Genomic DNA, 6,042 nt, shown 5'->3' with positions numbered 1-6,042 from the left:
GGTTTTGACCCCGAGTGTCCTGACCCCGTACCCGGGCGTGACCCGTGGAAGGCGGGGTGTGGCATGGCCCGAAGACGTGGGCTTTGGGCCGAGGACCTTCCGCATGGCCCGACAGCAAGGCCAGCTGAGCCCCCGAGGTCGTGACACAGGTGGGAGGGCAAACCATTGAAAGTTTAATAAAGAAGCTTCCAAGATGAGAGGTTCTTCTGCAAGGGCCACACAAGGAAACCCGGGGGAACCGTGTGGGGCGATGCGGACCGGATCCCCCGCTGCGTCAGGAGCGTCTCGTGTTACTTGATGGATGCTACACTTTGCAGCCTGTATCGTTGTTGAGCTAATAGGAGAATTACAATTCTCCAAGTCTCCATAACAGGTCTCATTAAATCTAAGCAAACATTTGGTACTTAGGAGCTCTGCATTACAAATCTAATTAAGACTCCATAAAATAAAATAATTCCAGTCTGTATCCAACCGTTCCATTATCTCACATGGTATATGATTGCTGCTTTATTAAACAACAACAAAGAAACACAAGTTCCAAGTGGATCTGTCCGCGTGTTTGGGAGAAAGAACAGGAAAGTGAATCACTCATAACAATGGGCCCCATCTTCTCGGGATTTTCAGCGGCAGCCGCACTGTGTTCTCCAAGCAGATTCTATGTGTGGGTTCCTGGAACCCCAGCCACAAAATCACAGGCCGATGCTCCCCTGCGGCCCCGCTCTGATGGTCTGGGATTCCAGAGATCCCGCTGGCCTGGGTGGGCTGGCGAGTGAAAGTGTGGCAGGTGGAAACAGCTTCCCGGGCGGTTGGGGTGGGGACGGCTGTCCTCCAGCGAACGGAGGGCAGGGGGCGCCGCGGGAGGACAACCTGAGGACACCAGAGCTGGGCCGGCTTGCTGAAATCAGTCACAGGTCCTGCGGGAAGTAAGAGCCACCTTAGCGCAAGGCCCGCCTTCCTGCCTTCCTCGGGGACATGGCGGTGGCTTCCTGGTGGTGTCCCGCCCTCCGGGGGGGTCCCTGGGAAGGGCCTTGCTCCCCTGTGCTTCCCCGGCTCCAGGCACTGCCGATGGATACTCTCTGTGTTTGCAAAACAAAGTGTTTGCGACTTCGAGTTAATTTCACGAACGTCTTCACCACCCAAGCCGCCCATCGGCTGGTTCCTGCGCACGTCCAGGCAGACGTGACCTTCCACGCTTTACGTGCAACCTAACTCGAGGCACGTGGTTGAAAGCCCCTCTCAGAGGCCCTGGTCCCGCGGGGCGGGGGGGCCCACGGCAGCCTCAGCCGCCAGCAGCAGGCGCACCACCGCGTGAACCGCCTGCCGAGGGGGCTCTTTCCTCGGGGCCCTGCCGAGGGACTCCAGCTGTCCGAGGGTGCCGGTCGCTACACAAGTCCGCTTCTCGGGGACATGCGGGGGCGGTCTTTACCGTGAGTACGCATAACCACGGAGGTCTTTTCCTCTTCCCTGGCTTCCCTCACAGCCGGGGAGAGCAGAACGGGTTACGGTGCCTTCGAACCACTCGCCATTCTGTCCACCTGCATCCCCGCCCCCCCCCCCCAACCTTGGGAAGACGACCGAGCTGCCGACTGGGATGGCTCCTTACAAATAGGAGTTTACATTCGGTGGGACACGCTTTTCTGTTCAAAAGCAGCATGAAGCCTTTAACGGACAACCGATCAATCCGCCAGGAGCTGGGGCGACAGGGTCCTGGCGGAGCGTCGGTACTTCGCCAGGTGTGCCCGCCAGTAAGCCCGGAAGCGCGTCCAGCTCCCGTGCGATAAGCTCCACGTTCATTTCTACCAGGCGCATCCGGGCCAGTCAGAGCTCAGAGACGCCCCTGCCCCTGGCGGTGCACTTCGGGGTCACTCCGTGAGCCCGCGGCGCCAGCCTTCCACTAGACAGAAGGGCTACTTAAGGTGATAGTATGAGTAGGAGCTCTGGCATGTTAGACCTCTACGAATGCCACTGGCTGCCTGCACCTGCCGGGTCCTCGTCGGAAACCGGAAGGCGAGTCGCTGTGTCGAGGGCTTGTTGCTGAGATTAGCGATGTGACACTCGCCACGGTCCTCAGCCGCAGCCTGCGGTGTGGACGCTGGCTGGTTTAAATAGGAAATACACTCTGGGAAGCGTGAAATCGGAGGACTTCTCATCCTGGAAGGCCCTGGAGGAGGGAGGCACGTGGGAGGAGCGCCCCGGGCGGGGGCTCAGCGGGAGGTGGGGACCCCAGAGCGCCTAGTCAGGGCTCCGTGTGGGGCCCGCAGGAAGCCGTGTGAGGGTTCAGCGGTGCGTTGGAATGTCACCCGGTCACAGTTAGGGGGCAAGAAGGGGACCTGGGGCGGGGGCAGCCTTACCACACTGACTGCCTGGCCACTTGGGCGGGGAGCCCGCAGCGCGTGCCTGGGGATGTCGAGGCGGCCGAAAAATAGGAAGTTTTAAAAACGTACGATACAAAAGGGAATTGAAATAAGCCCTATAAAGTGCGGAATGTTCGCTCAGCTGGACTGCTGGAGTCCTACCTGGTTGTGGACGCCTTTCCTGGTGTCCTCAGCCAAGTTCCGAGCGCCAGTATCGCTGGTGACCTGTGTACTGAGGCCGAGTGTCTGGAGCCCTCGGGGACTAACGTCTCGCTGGTCCGGGGGGAACCCTCTCTGCTGGCCTTTCTGGAACACCTCTAGGTGGCCCTCCTCTCGTCCTAGCGCTCCGTCCGGCTGGCAGGTGACTTCACTCCCTCGGCCGCCTTAGGTCAACCCTGCACTCAGCGTGGGCCAGGAAAAGATAAAGAATGATCCAGTATGAAAAAACACTCTGTGGAACTGCTTTTGTTTAAACTGTTCTGTTATTTTTTTTTTTTTTTTTAAGATTTTACTTTTAAAGGGCACCTGAGTGCCTCAGTCGGTTAAGCGTCCAACTCTTGATCTCGGCTCAGGTTGTGACCTCACAATTTGTGAGATCCAGCCCCACATCGGGCTCTGTGCTGACAGCACAGAGCCTGCTGGGGATTCTGTCGCTCTCCCTGTCTCTACCCCTCCTCCACTCTAGCGTGAACTCTCTCTCCCTCTCTCTCGAGAAAAATAAACATTTTAATAAAAGATTTCATTTTTAAGCGATCTCTATGCCCAACATGGGACTGGAACTCACGACCCTGAGGTCAAGAGCGGCCTGCCCCACTGACAGAACCAGCCAGGTGCCCCCAAAACCGTTTTCTTATTTTTTAACGTGCTAACACGTTCATGAGAGTAAAAGGGTAAAGCCCCCTTTTTAAGAAGCCAACGTTGAGGAGAGAAATAGGAGAAACTGCCAAGTTGTGTTAATGAGCGCTGGTCAGGTCGGCCTACAGAGGAGGGTCCGTGTGCGGGCCCCACCAGGGGAGAAGGGTGGTGCTTTGCTGTGTCTCTGCTCTGATCTGTGGGTGGAAACAGCTCGGCCTGGCGGGAGAGCCGCCATCTGGCCAGGCCCAGGAGCCATGGCGCTACGTCAGCCTCTCCCGGGACACTCCTGCTCTGGGGGCCTCTCAACATTTCAGACAGAATGTTCTGGGTTAGTGGGAGAGCTTCCTCACGATCTGGGAGGTAAACTCAGAATAAGAGGAACAGCTCAGTACTGTTAACATTCACTTTTCTTATATACCAAGTGATGTGTATAGGTCTTACGTATATTATTATTTGGAGCCCAACATATGTATATTATGTATTATATATATGCACACATATATATATATATACACACATATATATATATGTGTGTGTGTATATATATGTGTGTGTGTATATATGTGTGTGTGTATATGTGTGTATATATATATATATATATATATATATATATAAGCCCAACTTATGTATATTATTATTTGGATGCTGCAAAGCCAAACGTGCACCCACTTTGTGGGTGAGAAGATGGAATGGGTTAGCTAAGTGGCCAGTGCCGTGTGGCCAGTATGAGGTAGAGCCAGGATCTGGAGCCACACTGCCACCTCCAAGGCATTGGCTTGCGAGAGAGAAAGGCGCCATTCCTGCCGTGGGATCGTTTTCTTTAAATCTCGCTCCAAGTTATTTTTTTCTTATTTTTATTTAATAAGATAATTTGCTGTTAAACCACAGAATTAACTATCTACAGTTTGTCCACCACTGTAACTCCCGATACCCATCATGTATCTTGGGCACAGTAAGAACTTGCTAGGTATTAGGTGGGTTAATTAATTAATTAACCAATCAACCAGTCAAATGTGTCCCTGGGCTGCGGGCTGCAGGATCTGGTGTGCCAAGGCAGTCTCCAGAAAGCTTCCCTCTCCAGTCCCCTCTGCTGAGCACAGGACAAATATCTGAGCTGTCCCAACCATAGGACACGTAATAAGGACGTGCAGACATTAAGTGAAGTCCAGTGACTTCTGCACGAGGCGAGGCTCTTCTTCTCCCCCTCCAGTGCCCCTCACCACACAGACACCAGTCAAGGACCTGTCAGAGCAGGACAGAGCCACCACTTGTCAATGAAGAGAGGCCCCGCTCTGTGATCACTGGGGCCATCCTTGTCCTGAGGGTGCCGGAATCTAGGTACTTCATAAAGTCTTTGTGATTAAGAACCGAGCTAAACAGGGGAGCTGCAGCTGACCAATACCCTCCCCTAAAACCTGAACTCTCACAACTAAGAGAGGAAAGAGACTTACCTGCCAGTCATTGACTTATTCTCTAGATGAGCATTCAGTACCCGGGATGTCCCAAGAGGGGTTGCAAACGCTGGGGACACAGTATGGATAAAGTGAGCAAGATGCTTGGAAAGGATTGTAAATGAGATAAGTGACAGAAAGCTAGATGGGCAGACAGGTAGACAGAGAGAGAGTGAGAGAGAGAGAGAGAGATACATACATATGTAGTAGGTAGATAGATGATTGATAAATAGATAGGTGTTGGATGGATGGATGGACAGATAGATGGTAGATAGATAATAGATAAATAGATGATAGATGGATAGATAGATAGATAGATAGATAGATAACAGGTAGAAGATATCAAGAGAGAAGGAGAAGGGAAGGATGATCTATGAATAAGCAGCAAAATCAGATAATGAAGACATCGTAGTTCTGCCCAGCTGTTGCAGGAAGGAACCAGATAAAACCACTGGAGAAATGCCACGTGCACCCAGATCTGAACAGTGACAAGAAACACTGTGAAAAGAGGTGTGAAAAGAGGATGTCAGAACATTCCAGGTGGAGGGCTGAGCTAATGCAAAGACCCTGAGGTGGAAATAAGCAATCTGTGTCCTAAGTCAACGCACAAAACGGCCATTCCTACCCAGGTTGGCTGGGCAGGTGGCCGGTGGACACAGGGGTGAGCACACAGGCAAGACCTGAGAAGGGGTTCCAGACCCAGCAGGAGACATTCCCGGAAAGGCTTCACGGCTTCTGCTGGAGGATTGAAAACTAACCCGGCACCTCCCCAAGTCATGTCCGCCCTTGACTGCCACATCGTTGGCTCTGTTGATCACTGTGGCACAGTCAGACATACTTCTCTTTCACAACCTGCCTTTGAGACTTGCCTGCTCAATGTGGAGATGAGACAGGAAGCTGGCCCTGGGCCACCGGGCTAGGCCATTCACACCGTCGGCCCTCACAGAAACCCAACAGACAGTGCAGCCACCAGCCAGCTCGCACGCGTCATCCAGGGATTTTCAATCATTGCAGCAAATGTCACCATTCCGAGTTAGCTTTCCATACCCGATCGAGTACCACGAGTGCCCGGTACCATAAATGCCAGGTGCCACAAACACCCGGTACCACGAATGCCCAGTACCATGAACACCATGAACACCCAGGACTACCAACACCCGGTACCACGAATGCCAGGTGCCAACATGGACAGTTCCAACAGCACGACCTTCTCACGGTGTCCCCACATGGTGCAAGGGGCCTGGGGTCTCTCTGGAGCCTCCTTTCTAAGGCACAAATCCCTCTAAGAGGGGCTCAACCCTCATGACCCAAGCACCACCTCTAACACCACTACCATCACCAACCCTCTGGGGGCTGGGAGCCAACATATGAATTTGGGAGGA

At 53.4% G+C, this 6,042-nt stretch overlaps 1 long non-coding RNA gene across 1 annotated transcript; it reads right to left on the bottom strand.

Annotated features, from left to right (window-relative positions):
• Positions 1-474: 474 nt before the first annotated feature.
• LOC111561981 lies at positions 475-2,670 on the bottom strand. The gene is made up of 2 exons (XR_002745064.2): positions 2,517-2,670; positions 475-1,076 (listed from the first exon to the last, which is right to left on the bottom strand). It is a non-coding gene; the product is annotated as an uncharacterized LOC111561981 (long non-coding RNA).
• Between the last annotated feature and the right edge of the window lie 3,372 nt (positions 2,671-6,042).

The sequence above is a fragment of the Felis catus genome, chromosome C1, assembly GCF_018350175.1.
Source record: "Felis catus isolate Fca126 chromosome C1, F.catus_Fca126_mat1.0, whole genome shotgun sequence".
NCBI classification, from domain to species: domain Eukaryota; kingdom Metazoa; phylum Chordata; class Mammalia; order Carnivora; family Felidae; genus Felis; species Felis catus.
This window is presented reverse-complemented; position numbering and strand designations above follow the sequence as displayed.